Source organism: Martes martes, assembly GCF_963455335.1.
Source record: "Martes martes genome assembly, chromosome: 6".
NCBI lineage: Eukaryota > Metazoa > Chordata > Mammalia > Carnivora > Mustelidae > Martes > Martes martes.
Window position 1 is genome coordinate 54496350 of NC_137893.1, and position 20798 is coordinate 54517147.

The following is a 20798-nucleotide window of genomic DNA, read 5'->3' on the forward strand; positions in this document are numbered from 1 at the left end:
TTCTCTTCTTTGTGGCACACAGACCTATTCAGCTCTCCCCACAGAAAGAAGGAAGTGGGGGGAGAGGACAGGAGGAGGGGAGACGAACAGATAGGAGGGGAGGACAGAGGAGGGAGAAGGAAGAAAGGGAGGGAGGTCCATTCTCTACCCATTCATCACATCTGCTTTTTCTGAGCCAAACTTCATGAATGAACTTTCTACACCCACTGCCTCCACTCGCCTCCTGCTAACCAGTCCCTGAAGGCCATCCTGGTTAGGTGCCCGGAAGACAGTGATGAGGAAGTCTCCCGAACCTATCTCCCCCACTTGGGGGCTTCTCTAAATCAGAGGCCACCATGCTCTAGTCCCTGGCTGGTCAGCTCCACAAGAACGTCCAGACAGGACCTCAATCTCTGCGTATCATCAAAGTGGGCTCCTCTTCTGCACCCGCAGCCCCTCCTGCACCTCACCTGTTAACAACCACACCAACCTCCCTGCGCCTTCACTCATCCTCTCCCTCCCAGAGAGCCAGCCAAGCTCTCAGTTCCTCCAACAAAATGCTTCTTGTACCTGTTTCCACTTCTACACCTAGTGTATTTTTACACCTGGTCTATTTGCTCAGGCTTTTGTTACCCTTTGTCCATGCAGACTGCAGTGACAACCTTCCCATGGCTCTTCCTCCTCCAATAATCAAATGCACTAGTGAGAAATCAAATTTTCCAGGAACATAACTCTCCTGTCCTTCTCCTAATCAAAGCATCTCTTATGTTCCCTCTTAACAAGAGAATGTCAAACTGTTAAACCGGCGTTCAAGGCTCCCACCATGTAGGTGTTACCATCTCAGCAAGTTTACGGTCTTATTCACTTAACTGAAACTGACTGACACTAAGCTCTGCTGAACATCCAAAAAGACGCAGCTCCAACGAGGAAAAGTGGAGCTAAGTTTTGTGCAGTGGGTAAGAAATCAAGTCCACATGCCAGGTTCACAGAGTTTCCAAAGTATGTCCCTGTAGAGGAGCATCGTTAACATCTTGGGATTACTCAGAGCCACTGAGGTGCTTCCCTGAAGAAGTGCCTCTTTCCCTGTGATTCTTTCCCTATACGCGTCATGCTCTAGTAGTCTAGCTTCCTGGGACTCAATGCAAACTGAAGGAACTATGGTATCAATTATAAGCTTAAAACCCAAACAATAACTACTTCATTGTATCATTTTATACCCTTTTTTTATTTTTAAAGATTGTATTTATTTCTTTGACAGAGAGACAGCGAAAGAGAGAACACAAGCAGGGGGATTGGGGGAAGCAGGCTTCCCGCTGAGCAGGGAGCCTGATACAGGGCTCGATCCCAGGATCCCAGGGTAAGCCGAAGGCAGATGCTTAGTACTGAGCCACCTGGGTGTCCCCATTTTATACCATCTTTAAAGCAACTTTCTTTTTCTTCCATTCACGGATGCTTTAAGTGTAGCTGTAACTTATCGAAGAGTCCCCCCACCCAGCGCCAGCTAAGCTGACACCGGTCTCTATTGTCAGTGGAGAGTGAGGTTCGGGTTGGAATTTATGTGAAAAATAAACACAGGATGCTTGTTAATCATTTCATAAGTGAACAGTGATTTTCTCAAGCCTGAAAGCCAACTCTAGCTACAATAATCCCTCTACCTTGCAAAACTGCAATTCTCCTAAATATTTTGAAATACGGTTGTGCAGACACATATTCTGTGATGCCTCCACTACAAGTCGTAACAAGTCACAAGCACCGATGTTCCGTCTAGCTTCAGGCCATAAAGGGGTTTTGTAACAACATGAATTATACCAAAATGAAGATTAAGGATTTAAAAAAAAAACTTAGTGGAGGGGCACCTGAGTAGCTCAGGCACTTAAACATCTGCCTTCTGCTCAAGTCATGATCTCAGGGTCCTGGGACCAAGCCCCCGCACTGGGCTCCGCACTCAGTAAGGAGTCTGCCTCTCCCTCTCCCCTATTCCTCTCCTGGCTCATTCTCTCTCTCTCTCTCTGTAATAAATAAATAAAATTCAAAAAAAAAAAGTGGAAAATCCATCGGAAGTGTAGCCTGCAAAGAAATTATTCCCATTATGGTCTTTGAGAATGAATTTGGAAATAACTAGAAACTGTAAGGGGCATTGCATGCTTCATATTAATTTCATTAAAATTTAACATAGGAAATCACTAAAAACCCAAATGACATATTTTTAATTCCATACAGTTTTAGATGTCGCCCTGCACATGGTGAAGACCCAGTAGCACTGAATGAAGGTAACAGTGCAACAATGAACTACACAGAATCCTGTCCTCCACTTTTTCATGTGTGTTTGTTCAGTGGGGGGAAAAAAATATACTGCATTTCTCCTGGACCCCAGGACACCTGGTAAAGTGCTCAATCAATACTCAGTGACTGAATCACAAGATTGCAGAGTTAACTAAAATTCGTGAAATTGCTTAAATGAAAATACAGACCCAGGAGGCAGTTTTTATGTCTGTGTCACAGATGTGTGGGCAAAGCTTTATATTACACCTCTGGGTGGCTTGTGACACTGCAGTGGGTCAAATTGGCTTACGATGAAGAACCCCCCCTCATAGCTAGCCCATGTTAGAACGCTTATTACCTATAATGCATCGTGGTTGTTTATTACCCCATGAGGTTTCCATTTACTAAGGAAATGTGACTTTATGTGCATCTTATAACTAAGACTGTCCTAGAAAGAAAATGTAATGCTGGTAATATGGTTTGTTGGTTTATAAGAAGATATGGCTCTTGTCTCAAGAGAATTGATTGAGAACTATTCCAGATTGTAAGTGATCTCTTTGGTTATTTGGATATGCAACCATTAAAAATGTAATCATGAGCACTGCTTTCCACAACACTGTCTTTTTTTTTTTTTTTAAGGTTTATTTTTATTTGAGAGATTGAGAGCAAGGAGGGGGTAGAAGGAGGAGAGAGAATCTCAAGCAGGCTCCTTGCTGAGCATGGAACTTGATGCAGGGCTCAATCCCAGGACCCCAAGATCATGACCTGAGCTGAAATCATGAGTCGGGTCTCAACCCACTCAGGTGCCCCTCACCTTTTTCTTATAACAAAAGAACTCCTACCTTGATACTCTGGCAGTTTCTCATGGTGGGTACTCATCAGGATTACCCTACAAATACTCTCTAAACTCAGTTACCCTACCACAGGTCATTCACAACCTCCAACTGTCACACGCTAGGAGGTTTTCCACAGGCAACATCCTGATGGGAGAAGCACGAGTATCCATGTCAAGTTAAGAGTGTATTCTGTTATGGGCTGGAGAGAAAGTGACTCTCCAAGTGCCCAGACTGGTCATCTAATACCTGCTTTGTAACTGCCTCTAGCAGTTCAACTTTATTAAAAGCACAAGAAATCTCCTTCTCCTGTCTGGTTTTAAATATAGATTGCAGTTTTTAAGGACAAACTTGAAGTCACTTGGGTATGAAATCTCTTACATGGCCCCAAGGTGATACTGGTATAAAATGTCTCCCTTCTCTTAATCTTTTATTGTTCTTTAATTCTCTTATTACTATGTTGATGGCAGTTTTCATAGCATTTTGGACACTTTTAAGAAAATAAAACTGAACTCAAGAATTCATTTAAGCAAAAATGGAAACATGAGAACATTTAAACTCAATATTGCTATTCACATACTACTACTTACAACTCTTTATGATGGGATATTTGGTTAATAATCCTTGGCCTCTGCAAGGTACAAGCGACCATGAGGCACCAGGTACTATGGCCAATGCTCTGAAGGATACACGGACAGAAAGATGCAATTATAAGGTGCTTATAATCTGGTCGAAGGGATGAGACAAGTATGAATAATAATGCAAGGTAGAAAGAACAGGCACCATAGGAGAAGTATGCTAAAACTGCAGTGGGGATTTAGAAAAACAAGGGCTACTTCCCTTAGGGATCCAAGGAAAAGAATGCAGAGAGGTGGCTCTAGAGCAGGACACAGTGACAAGTGTCATGGGTGATCAAGAGTTTACAGGCAAGGAAAGAGGTGGAAGAGAAGCAGGGACTGTTTTTCTTCAAAACAAATCTCCTGAAATGATGCGATCATGTATAAACTGCACAGCAACAAAAGCTAAAGGGGTACCTTACACCATATGCAGAAATTAACTCAAAACGGATCACAGATCTAACTGTAAGAACTAAACCTATAAAACTCTTACGAGAAAACACGGGGAAAAGGCTCATGACACTATCTCTGGCAATGAGTTCTTGGATAGGATACTAAAATCACAGGCAACAAGAGAAAAAATAGATATATTAAACTTCATCAAAAGTATAAAATTTTTGTTCATCAACAGACACTATTTACAGAGTGAAAGGGCAACCCAGGGAATGGGAGAACATGTTTGCAAATCATATATTTTATAAGGGATTAATATGCAGCATATATAAAGAACTCCTACAAATCAACAACAAAAACAACCCAATTCAAAAATGGGAAAAGGACCTGAGTAGATATTTCTCCAAAGAAAACATGCACAACAAGCACATGAAAAGATGCTCAACATTATTGACCCACAGAAAGACGCAAATCAAAACCACATTAAGATACCACTTCACATCCACTAAGATGGCTATCAGAAAGGAAGGAAAGAAGAAAGGAAAGAAAAGAACAAGTGTTGGCTAGAATGTGGATAACTGGAACCTTTGCACACTGTTGGTGGGAATGTAAAATGGTGCAACTGCTATGGAAAACAGTATGGAGGTTCCTCAAAACAAAACAAAACAAAACAAAACAAAAAACAAAAATGGAATTAACTGTTAGTTCTAGCAACTCCACTTTCGGGTGTATACCTACAAAGAACTGAGTGAGATATCTGTACACTTGCATTCACAGCAGCATCACTCTCTCAGTGGCCAAATGGTGGAAGCAACTGTCCACTGAAGGATTCACGGATAAACAAAATGTCACATATTCCTAGAGCGGAATATTACTTAGCCTTAGAAAAGAAGGACATTCCGACAGATGCTACAACATGGATGAATCTTGAGGACATTATACTAAGTGCAACACACCAGTCACAGAAGAAGAAATACTACAGAATTCCAATTATATGTGATAGTTGGAGTCATCAAATCCATTGAGACAGAAAGTAGAATGGTGGCTGCTGGGGGCTGAGGGAGGGGGGAACGGGGATCTGCAACAGGCACAGGGCTCTGGTTTTACAGGATGAAATTTTCTGTGGATGGGTTGTAGCAATGACAGCACAACCATGAGACTATACCTTATACCACCAACAGCACACTTAAAATGGTTAAGATGGTAAATTTTATATGTATTACATTTTTCTGTGAAAACAACTTTTAACTGTAAAACTAAAAAGCTAATCTACAAAAAATTCAACCCTCCTCACTATCACCACCCGTATGAACAATGCATTCCCAGACCTGAGAAGGGCCTGTTGTCCTGGGCCCCAGACTCTCCCCAGTCTGCTCTCCCTTTACTGACATTCCCAGACAGAGCCTTCTGTCTGGCCCATCCCCCAGGACCAGATCCATCCCAGACTACCTGTATTCCTAAGGCCCCCCTGTCTTAGCACTAATGTTCCACAATCACCTGTAACTTGTCCTAAAAGGAACAATGCACATGTCAGTGGTCTCTCTGCTGGGTGCTGATGGACTGGACACTGTTCTCTCTGAGCTGGAGCCCTGAATTTAGGAATATGATACCAACAGTAACACTGTTTAACATAACACAGCAAGTTAAAAAAAACATGCCAACTGTGTTGACTAAGATCTTCTTTTCTATCTCTTGCTTTCATAAGCAGATATCACTCATCATCAGCAATGTCCACATTGAGCCTCCTAATGAAGTCCTTCAGAGGTGTTCCTTGAGGATCATAAGGTAAACATTCCAGTTAAAGGAAACAAACAAACAAACAGAAGAGTTGCTCAACAAATTCAGATCTGACTAAAATGCTGGCTTGTGTTCAAAATGTGTATCTCCTTGGGTCAGGCCATATGACAGGCACTCAACAATGAGAAGCATGTCCGTCTGGCTTGTTCTCCAGCCCTGTCTTATCGATAAGCTCTGTCTCATCCTTAAGTCAATGTGACATGGGCATAAACACATCTCCACCTAGAGAAAATATCCCCAAGTTCAATGCTACCGTGGAGGCCACTACCCAGCACAAGATAGGTTGGGTTCCAAACATTACCTTGTCAATTTTCCTCTTTCTCTCTCTCTCTAATGCAACATTGAGCTTTAATGTCAGGAACAATGAGCACATTCCCAGGTCAAGCCTCGCAGTCTAGTTTCTCTCATGATGTGCTGGGGTACAGAATGTAGAGCCTACCTGCCTTACAGAAAAAGTTTTACAGGAAAATGGAGTTGACATCCACTTAGAGATTTCAAGATGAATTTGCCCCTGAGGAAGTGAGCAAGGGTGCACACCCTGGAGGCATTACTGGTGGACCTTTGACCTGGGCAGTAGGGGAGGGGTAGGCTCAAGAGCAAGTATGGGTTCCAGGTGGGCAGAGGGGCAGGTGGTGAGAGGAGGAAGTGAAGGCAGGAGGAGATGGGAGAGGAAGTGGTGAGATGCTGAGGAGCAGATGCAAGGACAAAGGTAACAGGTAAGCAGGACAGCTCCTTGGTATCTGCAGCAAACTAGCCCTGGAGTAGACCATGGCAGGAGTAGGGACAGGATGTCTTGTTTTTCTCTGTGCCTCTGAACCAAATATGTCTGAAGTTGGCAGTGAGGGTATGAAGGGACATGGGCAGAAGCTGCATTTTCTCTGGTCTCCCTCCTCCTTGCTCATCCTTCTCTTTATGGTATATTCTACAATCCCGGCCACGATTTTTTGCTAATAATCTCTTTCTCACACCCACTCACCTATACAGGTATACACACACACACACACACACACACACACACACACACACACACGACCGTAGGCAGGAGGGAAGAAGTAGGACGCTAGGGCTGGAGGGACAGGCATGGAACCACCTATGTCCAGAGTGTGTGGTACAAAGAGGACATGGGAGTGAGAAGAGGCAAGGGGTAAGAGGAATATGTCCTTACCCCCACCCCCACCTGTTTGAGTATCTGCTCATTGGCTGAAAGATGTGTCAACTAGAGACTTTCAGTCTAGCCATGCTCTGGGCAGAATCCACTACCACCTCCTAGCCTGTGAAGAGATATTACTGGTTCTCTCATGAGTCTCATCCAGCTTCCAGCATTTGCATTACTACCATTTCCCCCTCTCTGCCATTCTGCAGTTCCATTAGATCTTACTGGGGGCTCTGCTGTGAAAGGAGGCTGCCATCTTGGAGTTGACTGTGACATGGCATACACTGGCCCAAGCAACCACATGACAGGGGAGGTGGTAGGGTAAGTCAGTTTGAAAAGAACTGGAATATGAAATGCACTTTCTTACCACAGTCCAGTTTCTATGAAGACTGTCCTTGGATCCTGGACTTTCACACTTCAATACCCATTTTAAGCTTATCCCTCAGAACCATATTAAAAAATAGATACAAAGCCAAGTTTAAGCATGAAAGAGATTTCTTTTTTATTATCAAATATACTTTCATTGGGAGCCATTTCTCCTCTAATCAGAAGTTTGACTCTCTTAACATATTTTATGTTTTTATTAGCCAATGGATTCATTCTGTAATAAAGGCACTCTTTCCCCAGAACTACATGTTTCAAAATTTTCTTGTTTAAAGGATTCATACTTATTTTAAAACCAAGAGGGGATTAAGAAAGCCTGGCTTTTGGAGGACAGGTATCCAAATATCCCAAAGTGCCCAGCTATTGCTGTAAATTCAATCCAGAAATATTTATTGATCACTTACTACATTCTTGGAACTGTACTAGCTGGCCACAGAGTTACAGTAGTGAACGTTATTATACACTCACTACAGAAAGATGAAAACAATACAAAGTACCATGAAATGCTGGGATTAGATGGTAGTAAACACTGCATTTGTGAGTATACTAAAACCAGCAAATTGTATGCTTAAAATTTTGAGTGGATTTCTGGGCATGTGAATTTTATCTCAGTATAAAGTCATTTATTAAAAGCCCTATGGGTGTGTACTGAAGAGAGCCAAAATGTACTATATGCTTTCCTATGATGAGCATTCAATAAATGTTTTGTAAAGAACACAATCAGCTGTAGTTTAATTAAAACAAAGTATCTACTTGGAAAAACAATATATATCTATAACCTTGGTCATTACTGTAGTTGGCATTATCATTCAAACTATAAGTGCCCTTATGAGTTCAGCCCTGTTAAATTCACCTAAAGCTTAGTTAGCTGTTTAATTCTGTTGGTCCAGCTTATGGCATAGCATGAGCTGAGCAATTATACAAGATTTGTCCCGATTACTCAGAAGCACGCCTTTCAGTTGACTTCATGTTGTAGAGCAATGGCCAGACCCCGAGGGACTTTGGCTCTTCCAAACCAGTTCAGTTAAGCCTTCCAACCACCAAGCATGGCCACTGTAACCTTCTCTGTTTTCCTGCTGCTTAATGTAGCTCCACATGAACGGATGGAAAGCTAGAATATGCTGTAGGCAGATCTGTATCGCCCACTTATGACTGTGACTAACAGAATCTTGTCCTTGGCTGTCTTGTTCCATTGCAACATGAACTTCCTCATGATACTAATAGCTTCCTCATGGCACCAAATATGTTACTGAAACACAGCAGAGATCCAGTAAATGTTGTTTTTGTTTTGCTGATTTTACCAATTCCCTGCATTCACTTTCAGGAAAAATACTGAAAGCCATCATTTAGCCATTTCTCAAACAGTTATTCTATAACACACTAAAATTACAATAACATAAACCCTCTAAAATTGGGTTATTCTGCCAAATATACTGAATATACAGTAATTCTATAAATGTACGGTAGAATGTCTCGTGTTATTTTTACCTTCTTGAATTTAATTTTCCTAAAGTCTAGGATCCCCTGTGTTCTAAAACAATGTAGGGAATATAATTTTAAGAGATTTTTTAAAATTCTGGATTGCCCACAGAATCTATAAAGCTGCTTGCCCCTATTCTAAATGGTCCAGGTTTTTGAGCTTTTTGAGTTCTTCTGCCTACTTTTTCAATGTCTTGTCTCTTCATTTACTTCATACCACTATCCAATGACTGTCTCAAGCAGCTAGTCTACTCTCTTTTAATTTGCTGCTTCAGTTCTGCCCTAGGTAAAACATTTCTGTCTGTCTGTAAGCATATATTTCTGTGTACACAAAAATAAGAGAAATTAAGGTGTGAAAAGAGAATAAATAGAAAATAATTGTGAAATTCCAGAAAACTATTTAAAAGCTAACGGCTGGGATGTCTGGGTATCTCAGAAGTTGGGCATCTACCTTCGGCTCCAGTCACAATCTCCAGGTTCTGAGATCGAGTCCCGTGTCAGGCTCCCAGCTCAGTGGGGAGTCTGCTTCTCCCTCTGCCTCTCCCCTGCCTCTCCCCCTGTTTGTGTGCTCTCTCTCTCTCTCTCCCCCCGTCTGTCTCTGTATCTCTCTCAAACGAATAAATGAAATCTTTATAAATAAAAAAATAAAACCTAATGGTTTATGGACACATTAAAAAATATTCAATATCACTATTGATCAGGTAAATGCAAATCAAAACCACAATGAGATAGCGCCTCACACCACTCAGAATGGCTGATATCAAAAAGACATGAAATAACAAGTGTTGGCAAGGATGTGGAGAAAAAGGAACCCTTGTGCACTGTTGATGGGAAGGCAAACTGTTACAGCCACCCTGGAAAACAGTATGGAGGATCCTCAAAAATTAAAAAGAGAAATACCATATGATCCAGTCCCTTACATTACTGGGCATTTACCCAAAGAAAACAAAAACACTAATTCAAAATATTTACACTCCTATTTACAGCATTACTTACAACAACCAAAATACAGAAGCAACCCAAGTACTGGACAGATGCACGGATAAAGAGAATGTGATATACATATATGTCTATATCTATGCCTATGTCTACGTATATATACACTAGGGAATATACACAAGGACAATTACTCAGCCATTAAAAAAAAAAGGATGAGATTGCCATTTGCAACAACGTGGATGGACCTACAAGTGTTATGCTAAGTGAAATAAGTCAGAGAAAGACAAGTACCGCATGATCTCACTTACGTGTAGAATCTAAAAAAACAAAGCAAATGAACAAACAAAACAAACAGACTCTTAAATACAGAGAACAAACATGGTTGCGGAGGGGCGGTGAGTGGGGGGGATAGGTAAAACAGATAAAGGGAAGTAAGAAGTACGAACGTCCAGTTATAAATAAGTAAGTCACAAAGATGAAAAGTACAGCATAGAGAATATAGTCAATAACAGTGTAGTAACTTTGTATAGTGACACACGGTAACTACACTTGTCATGGTGAGCACTGCATAAGGCACGGAATTGACAGATCACTATGCTGTACACCTGAAACTAATATAATATTGTAAGTCACTATACTTCAATAATATATTTTTTTAATTTTTAAAATTAAAAAAAAAAAAAAACCCAAGCTGTTCAGAATAGTCATCTTTGGTAAGTGAATATTAGGAGACTTTAAACTTCTACTTGAAAGAATTTTGTAGGTTTCTTTTTAATTTTTTTACGATGAGTCTATTGTTGTAATTCGTATAATAAAAATGATTTTATATTATGTTTTTTGTATTTTATATTATGCCTTATAATATTGTGCTATTACACATTCACTTTCATATTATTATTACCCAAGCACATAATCTAATCTGTAAATTAAGATCCACATTTTTCGGGAAGAAGACTGAGAAAAATCTCTTGAGAGTAAAAAGTAAGGTTAGCGAGTCGCCTGGGATGATTCAGAGATTTGGCACTGACCTCCGGCTTCAAACCCCTTTCCAGATACTTACTAGCTTCTTGACTTTAGACAAGTCCTATTTTTATGATTATTACTCTTATCAGTAATTAGTATTTCTAAAAGAAATAGTATTTCTAAGATAAATAACAAAAATGATATTTGTTACACATGTTCACTGATTGCTAACCTGTACCCATGCATTCTGCTGAGGGTGCTGCAAACATTACCTTTATTTTGTCTTTACCACAACCTGGTGCAGAAGCCCCATCATCCCCCTCAGGCAGTGCCCGAACCGAGACTCCAGGCAGCGACTATCCAGGGGGGTGGGCAAGGTGGTCTGCGTCTGGGTCTTCTCTTCTGGGCAATACAGCCTCCCTTTGGGAGTATTTGTTTCTGCCTTGGCCCACTGAAAATCGTAAGATCACTAATACTCCTCTCGTAGGGTTATTAAAATAACTAAATCAGGTAGTAGATGTGGATGCCTCATAAACTCCAATGGACTTTTTAAAATGTCATTATTGTGATAATTATCAGCATAATTATTATTATGGCCTCTCATACTGGATTCACCCTGACTTTCTAGTTACTGGCAGTACTCTAGCGAGGCAGATAAAGTACACTGAGTGACATGTTAAGTCATGCTGTGAGCAGCCGTGCAGAATAGCCTAATTGATAAGTATCCTAATATCACCAGCATTTAAAAGATTCATCAAAAATATTAAATAGGAGGGGCGCCTGGGTGGCTCAGTCGGTAGAGCATCCGACCCTTTGTTTCATCTTGGGTCATGATCTTGGGGTCATGCAGTTGAGCTCCACGTCGGGCTTAGCACTCTGCCCAGAGTCTACTTGAGAGTCTCCCTCTCCCTCTCCTTCTGCCCACATTACATTCCCCTCCCCTTGCTCGCACCACTCGCTCTCTCTCTCCCTCCTTCTCTCTAAAATAAAATAAGATCTTTACATAAAAAATATATTAAAGAGTATGTTTTTCCTTAAGTTAAAATTCTCCTTTAGGAAGGCTTAAATCTTTATGAGTCAAGCAATGAACTCCAATGAAGAATTTAGATAAAATACCAAAACAGATTCCAGAAGATGAACGAGATCAAAGGAGTACACTGGAAGAGTAAAACCCACATCCTAAGGACAAAGGACATACACATACAAACAAAAATAACCCTTTGAAATCACAGCTGGAAATCTGTCTTCCTCTTGGCATCTCTGTTGAGAAGTCATGCCTTGGCCGTCGCACACATTAAAAAAATAACACACACCCCCACAAACACATCCAGATGTTCACGAATATTCATGATGTGCTTCCAATCTGGTTTGGGCTTGCCCTTGATTTATTTTTGATTAAGTTCCACCAGCTTCTGCTGGGGCCCATGAGATGGATAGCACTGCTATAGCACAAATTTAGAGAATCTTCGTATGGTAAATAATTGCAGAAAGTCTCTCAAACTATCCCTTATAAATAAATGATTTGTGCACAAAGCTCAGAACAGCCAGACATGGAGAAACTGGCTTAGTCCTGAGCCTGAACTCGAATGTCATTGCTGCAGTTAATAAATTAAACCTCCATGTCTACTACCCAGGCTGTTACATCAGGGAGTTAAAAAAAAGAAAGAAAAAAGCTAGAAACTACTGTTCTCTTTTGAGTAATATAATGGGACATGAAAGGAAACAGAGGTCTATTTTCCAAAGCCACCAAATTAGTTTGTGTCCTTCCAGATACCCAAATGGTTGAAAAGCCAGAAGCCTGACAGGATCAGCTGTGTTGAAGACGTCAGCTCAACGTTGCACCATCTCGCTTTCTTCTACTTAAAATAAAATTCTCAAAACTTCCAAATTGAAGGAAAGGCAGCTCCAGATTTTAAAAAAAAAAAAAAATACTGCTGAAATGGATGTAATGATTTTTTTTTTTTTTTTTAAAGTAGGTTCCACACCCAGCGTGGATCCTAACACAGGGCTTAAACTCAAGACCCTGAAATCAAGACCCAAGTTGGCCGCTTAACCAACTGAACCACCCAGGCTCCCCTGTGATGTTCTTTTTAGAAGAAGAGGCTCAGATCAATACGATATGGGAAACAAAGGCACAAAGAAATGCAGATAAAACTAAACGTCCTTATAACCTGCAGCCCATTGACAAATCCTTGAGGTGGGCAGCGTGTAACCTTCCTCCAGGAAGCTCCCAACCATCTTCCTGTCAATGCTTTGCTGGAAGGAAAAACAACCCCATTTGACAAAGATAGGCCTCAGACATCCCTAGAGTCTTCTTTAGCATTTGAAATTCCTTTCGGAATGTCCCTTATCTTTACTTCCCCCCCCCAACCCCAAATAATATAATCACTTGCTCCTCACAATCCCAGATCAATAGGCAGCAGGCAGCAGACTCTTTCTGCCCATGGATTCTGCCCACAGGTCTTGTCCCCTTGCCTCAAGAATTTGTTCTTGACCATACGCTCTGGACTTCACCAACATTTCAAAACTACATAAAATAGACAGGGCCCAAGCCTCTCTGTCCTCAGTCAGGCTGGTGCAGTGGAGCTACATTGAGACTGGTCTAAAGTCCGGACCAATGGGTCAGGAGGCCAAGGGCTGCTGTGCGTGGCAACACCAGCAAAGGCTCCTGGTTTGGCCCCAGGTGACTCCCTGTCTGGGCCCTGCCCCTGTCTAATCTCATTTCAGACCCCCAACACTAAACAGAGCCTAGAAGGACAGGTGGGCCGCTTGGCCTGAGATACTGAGTCTTCACCAGAGGCCTTAAATTTAGACCTTTTATGATGACATCATTATAGGCATTATAGATTCAGCCACAAAACCCACTCAGGCCCTGAAAATAAACATGCATCACACTCCTTTACATTTTGTCTGAAGGCAAGACCATACTGCCTCTAGCACGCTACAAATTCACACGTTTAACCAGCCTATAATTCCCTTGGCATATGCACAAATAAATGACACGGCACTCTCCCACGTTAAAAGTGCTTATGTGTTAAATGTAAACATTGGATGCCACTACAGTTCTGGGGACCTGATGCTGACATCCCAGGGCTCTAGAAAGGCACATGGCGGGAGCGGGGGCTTGCTCCACTATGAAACGTCCAGATTCCAAAAACAGGAAAGCTCCTTTCCCCTCCCAAAGGCTGGCCACACCCTCCCAAACCCAGATTCTGCCATCAAAGTGGCCTCACTGACTTGAATTCCTTGGCTTTTTTCCCCAATTACTGCCAATGTGATTAACATTTAGGAATTCTCCGTTGTATGTAAATGAAAACAACCACAAAGCTCAGACTTCTTTCCCTTTCTGGCAAACATTTGTATTCTGAGTAAGATGCTATTTTGGTTTTTAATCCCCTAGGCATATTGTGTTTTATAAAATGCAAACAAATGAAACAGTAATTTCTCAATGCTCAGGACCAAAAAAGAAGCTGATGCCATTGAACCTTATTTGAAAGACCTGATGAAGACCTCCCGCCTTGTAGATGGTTATATCACATATGACGCATTTAAACTGTTCCCAAATTATACAAGAGTCGACCGAGGTTTCTAAGTGTAAAAGGACAGATGCATAACTAAATGACAAGCGGCCCAGGACGCCGAGATCCAATCTGGCAGCCAAGAGATCGGTTCCTGTCCATCCGTGTTAGCGCGGTGCAGTGCACAAAAACGCTGACTAAATTGCTACTGGGCATCGGACTATAAATGCGACTTTGTCTGAGAGGAGCCAGAGCAGAGAACTGTATCACCATGGGGCTTAAGACACAATGCCTCAGTGTATTTTGTCATCAAGTATGTGAATCGCGCAACAGAACGTAGCTCAGACCCAACGTCTAATGCCCACTGTTTCTGCCTGCGATCTGCGAATCACCAGTAGCTCCAAGCTGGCAAGTCCTATCCTTGAAGACAAAATGAAACCGAACAAAAACAAATGCTTTTCAGAGCAGTGGTTGGGCTTTAGCAATGGAATATCTAAACTTGGGACACCCTGCCACACAGATCACACTGCCATCCTTTGCAAGAGAGAATAGGGGTCCAAGGAGAACATTTGCCTTCTGAGCTTCCACGCTCCTGGGGTGGGCCGCATTCCCTCCGAACACCTGCAACCTATGCACTCAGGTGGGGGCAACCTCGCCTTCCCTCATCATTTCCTGGAATCCTCAGGCAGCACAGGAAACCTGCTTTCCACGTGTTTTGCTGTCTCTAGCAAGTAACAAAAGAGAAGTCGATAAAACAACACGCCCCACTCTCTCCGCACAGAGTTTGGACTAAGTCTGCCCGTGCGGAACCACAAGTTCACCTTGACCCAGCAGCCAGCTGTTGCAAAATGGCAATTATTTTTGTTTTGTCTTGTGAATGGTGATGAATCAGAACATCCTATCTTTTTGTATCATTAATAATCCAAGGACCTGAGAAAGAAGACCATGCATCTTTTTCTCCACATCATTTATATCTTAGGTTTCAGCCACGGTAAACTTCTTGTAATTGCCTTAAAGGCCACATTTTCTCTCCTAATTTTTGATCTTTGCAAAAACTGGAACCTCTACCTTAAGTTCTTCTGCACTGTCCACCTCCATCCCAAAATCAAGTTAACCTTCTGCATCCATAATGAGTGGGCTTGGGTATCACCTCTTGCAAGAAGCCTTTCCTAACTTTCCTACCCTGGGCCAGGGGCTCTTCCCTGTATCCCAGCACAGCATTTTTATAATCTGTTTACTTGTCTAATGCCCACAACTAACCTGTGACCTCTTTGTGGATGGGGAAAACATCTTTTACCGGTCTTTCCAGAATGGCAAAATCTCAGATATAGGCTTAATGTTCATAAATTATTTAAAGATAATTATATAATAAATGAACTCAACATATACTAATCACGCACCTCGTACACACCATGCACTGTTCCCTATGTTGGGATGCAGAAGCGACCAAAACAGACCAACAAAAAATCCCTGAACTCAACACAGATTTGCTGGGAAGGGAATGAGGGAACTTGGCGGGGTTGTTAACTATGTCCTGTATCACACTAGCGTGTGCATGGCATGGATACATTCTCCTGACAAAATCATACAGCTGAGAACTGTACATTTCAATATGCAAAAAGAACTTTGCAAAAATAACAATAATCAAGTGGGCGTGGGGAGTAAGGGTAACATAAGGATGTTGAAATACTAACAACTGTAGAAGCTGGGTAAGAGGCACGGAAGGTTGTTACAGTATAATGTTTATGTATGTTTAATATCAAAAAGCTAAATAACCTGTGTACTCCTATGAATACATATTAATGAAGCATGAGTAACGGATAGTCTTCAGTGGTACCAGAAGGGTTTTGAACTAGGAATAGAAAGGAAAGAAAAGAAATGAACAGTTACAGGCATTCATCATGATGTGCAGGTGCTTTGTAGCAATTTTCTCACTTAATCCTCACCATACCTTTATGGGATATTTTTATCCCCACTGTATAGATGGGAAAGCTGAGGCTGAGGGAGGTTATACAACTTGCCAGGTAAACACAACACCCACAACTGGGCCCCGAGTCCAACAGCGTTTCCCTTTGCTGCTGCACCAAGCTGGGGCATGGGGGCTGGGACACCCGCTGGGGCTGGGGCAGTTCAGTCTGAAGAAGGGCTGAGAAGAACCACTAGTCATGACAGATCCCAGTCTTCCTGCCTCTAATTAGGCCAGAATTACATCTGAAGAGGTTAGACTATTAAAATTTCAAGGAACAGGGGTGCCTGGGTGGCTCAGTCATTAAACGTTTGCCTTTGGCTGAGGTCATGATCCCAGGGTCCTGGAATCGAGTCCTGCATCAGGCTCCCTGCTCCAAATGAAGCCTGCTTCTCCCTCTCCCACTCCCTCTGCTGTGTTCTCTCTGTGTGTTCTCTCAGTGTGTCTCTCTCTGTCAAATAAATAAATAAAATCTTTAAAAAATTTTTTTAAAAATTTCAAGGAACAATAATTACACCCTAGAACTCTTCTTATACCATCGACAACAGCTGTGACGTCACATCTATTATAATATGCAATATTTTCACTTACACCCCTGGTCCCCCATTTCCTGGTGCACACGTAGAGTGGATCATGACTGGCACAGAGCTCAAGCTGGGCTTGGGCTGACATTTGTCAACAGGGTACCCCTGTAAGTAAGGGACTCCTTCATCATGGCTGTATTGCACTGACAACCACACACACTTGTTTTCTGTCCACACCCAGACAGACTCAAAACCTCACAGATGCCAAGGAAGCTGATATGGCCGGTCATAATTGTCCACCTTGCCTGTGTCCCTCTCCTGGCCACTGTGTCACTTTGACAGATGTCGGACTTAGCATCACTAGAGATGGGCCCATTATGGACTTGGAAAGCTGTATCATTTCCAAATGCAGACTTGCCCAGCCAAAATAACAGGCAGTGCTCAGGGATGTGCCAAATGTGTGGAAATATGGGCAGCTTCCCTGCTGTTCACAAGCACTCATGTCCCAATCCCCAACAGAGGCAAAGGCTCGGGTCCAGACATACTGTTCCTTTAGGGCCTGTATGGTGCTAAATAAAAACTCTCCATAGTTATAAATTTGAATCATAATCCCTGTTTATACTGTTGAACGTTCACCCATCTGTACTCTCTGTTGCCTTCATCTAAACTAACCGGCCCCGCAAACACTTTATCAAAGAAGTGCTTTATGCTAGTAGGGAGCCGGGTGATTAGGTCTTGGAAAAGTAGCTTGATATTCAGTCCAGAAAGTTAATTACTAACATAATTATCAAAACCTTATATTTTTCAGGGTTAAGTCAAGCACTGCTGACTAAATGGGCAGGGTGCCTTTTTGGTTGGTTGGTTCTCTGGTTGACATGTAATTAGCTCTTAAAGACAATGCATTTCTTAACTTTTAAAACCAAACACAAATATCTAGATACCTATTGTATCTATAGAACATTCCCTCAATTGCCAAAATTCACCAAGAGAATCTGAAATGAAATGAAGTCATAAACTGATTCAACCCATCGTTTAAAACTCTGTATTTAAGGCTGTCTCTGAATGATTTTTCTACAGCAGACACAACAAACTTAATGTTACTTTTTTCTGTATAAAAGGCGGAGAACCTGGGTGGCTCAGTAGGTTAAGCGTCAGACTCTTGATTTCTGCTCAGACTGTGATCTTATTAGGGTCATGAGCTCAAGCCCTGTGTCTAGCTCTGAGCTGTGTGGAGCTGCTTAGGATTCTACCCAACCCCTACTCCCTCTACTCCCCCAGTCTCCCCACTCCAGCTGTCGTGTTCTCTTGCTAGGGGGGGAAAAAAAAAGCTTTAGGCTTCCACTGTATTCCTCTTACTGCCTTTGGTGGATTATTTCTTTTCCAAGCCACCTTAATTCAGCTTTCACTGGACTGCTTATGGACACCAAAAGGAGTATAATGGTGCAGGTCCTCAGACACAAAGCTGCTCCAACAGTAAAATGGGGAAGAAATTTGTCTACTTGTTTGAAAGTGGAATAATATGCAATAAAATAACGAAAAATAAAATAACATAACGTAACACAAAGTAAAATAATGCAATAAAAGGAGCATCATGGACTGAAAGTTTCAGCTTATCAGGAAAATGAGTTCCCATCAGGACTCTCTCTGTGATGAGCTAACCACCATAGGACAGAACTTGCAATACGTTGCCAGTGTTGCATAGGTGGTCTGAAAGAATGATAGATGACCTTAAAGCACATCTCACATGGACTTCTAGACTATCCTGAACCATGTGAATGACATATGGGACACATGGCATCTAACCTGGCATTCAGCAGTTCGAGAGCTCCCCTTGACCTCTCCAACTTGCCTGGAATTTCATAGAAAGGAGTCTGAATATGCCCATCTGGGATCTTACTTTTTTCATGAACTACTGTTTAAAGGATGAACAAAGTTTCCAGCCTGGTTCGAATGAGCTCCCATCAATTTTACCCACCACCACATTCCTGCACCTTGGATGAGAACTAATTAAGCTCATGTGGTCGGGGTTTTTTTTTTCCCCAGACTGTCTTTTGCAGCTCTGGAACAGAGCACACCAAATTAAGCCCATCTGTTTAAATGGGAAGAAGTTATTTATCCCACTGCCAAGCAGGCTTTCTTTCCTATGCAGATGCTGCCTTCCAAGGTTCCTAAACACCTTGTGGTGGTGATGGTAACCCCAATTCAACCAGCTAGACTTCTGGGAGAGCAACTCATCAAGGATCATGCACTAATCCATAGCAAGCATTTCCTTGCAAGGCAAAATATCCAAAGGAGCCACAAAGTATGCTACCAGACTATCATTCAAGGTCAAAATTACAATATCCAAGAGTTAAGCTGTTGTTCAGCTACAATCTTGCCCCCCACAGAAAAGGGGGGTGGGGATTTAAGTCCTTTTTCATTAACGATGTCCCATTAAAAGAACCTAATTAATTTCAGTGGCATCTTCTGCCACATGAGGTTACTTCTGTTGAAAAGGAAGAAGCAACCCTGCCGTTCGCACAGGCCAGAGGACAAAGTCATAGGAAAGATGCCCTGGGCAATGATGATGCCCACAAGCCTGCCTGGGTACTGATGTCAAGCTCCCAGGATGATGGCTCTCAGCCCCCAACTGATGCTTCTCAGCTCAATCAACTCAACTATAGTAACTCCCACCACTGCCAACTGCTCAGAAAGCAAACAAAAAGGAAAGAGAATCAGTAAGTATCTGACAGTCATGATATACTGTTACTCCTGACCTGAAGAATCTTCACTTAGGCTGAGTTAAGGAAAGAAATTAAAGTCCACAGGAACACCAGAGTCTCACTATAGAAGTGAAGAACGTGTACTTCCAGAAAAGAGAGGTGCCTAAATTAGTTGGTGGGTCTGTTATGTAAGAGGTGCTTTATAACAGAAAAGGAATTATTAATAAATGAATTCTTTGTTCCGAGTTTCTTAATTATTGCTTTTTCTTTAATGCCTACCCTAAGTAGATTTATGGTAATTAAATAAATAAATAAATAAAGATTTGATTGAATCAGCAGTTTTCAAACTGTTTTGAAAGGCAGAGAGATTCTTTTTTTCTTTTTTTTTTTAAAGATTTTATTTATTTATTTGACAGACAGAGATCACAAGTAGGCAGAGAGGCAGGCAGAGAGAGAGGAGGAAGCAGGCTCCCTGCCAAGCAGGAAGCCCGACTCCGGGCTTGATCCCAGGACCCTGGGATCATGACCTGAGCTGAAGGCAGAGGCTTTAACCCACTGAGCCACCCAGGTGCCCCTAAAGGCAGAGAGACTCTTATTCAAAACAGATCCACGTGGCCCTTCCTCCCCCACCAATATATAAAAGATGGTCAAAAAGGATTTGGTCTGGATGAGGAGACATTCCAGAAGGGGTCCTGAGGTCAGCATAGTGAAATAAAACAATGTGAAAAGCACTGAACCGGGATGGATCCAAATAGAACATATGATGAAAATTTAAGTTAATAAGCACAGAAACTTCAATAAGATTTTTTGTACCAAATGCACCACATGGAAACATTAGCACACATATGGATTACAAAGAGAGACCTAAGCTATTTATTTACTATTTATCACATGCAAGTTCAAATGCAGCATTAATCCAAAATGGTCTTCATGAAACAGCCAAATGAATTTCAACACCTGAGTACAAGGACAGAGCCATGAAAAATGGTGATTATGAAGGTCTTAATGACATGTAAGAACTATAATAAAATATTGAGTAAAAAAGCAAGAATTATATTGCTGATGTAAAAATGCCCAGAAAAACACTGAGCAGGGATCTGCTAAAATACCAACACAGTAACTACCAAGTGAGAAATTAGGGTGGTTTCTGGCTTCTTTAAATTCTATTTTGTTTAAGGAAGGAAGGGAGAAAAGAAGGCAGGAAAAATCTAACCTAGACATTCTTTGGGCTTAGAGGCCCTAAAAATGTAGTGGACACTGGCCAACAGTGAAAACACTTGTCACTTAAG

At 41.8% G+C, this 20798-nt stretch overlaps 1 protein-coding gene across 2 annotated transcripts in view; it reads right to left on the reverse strand.

Moving 5' to 3' along the window:
• Positions 1-20798, reverse strand: part of SASH1 (SAM and SH3 domain containing 1) — a 188304-nt gene that overhangs the window by 124462 nt on the left and 43044 nt on the right. The window lies entirely within an intron of this gene.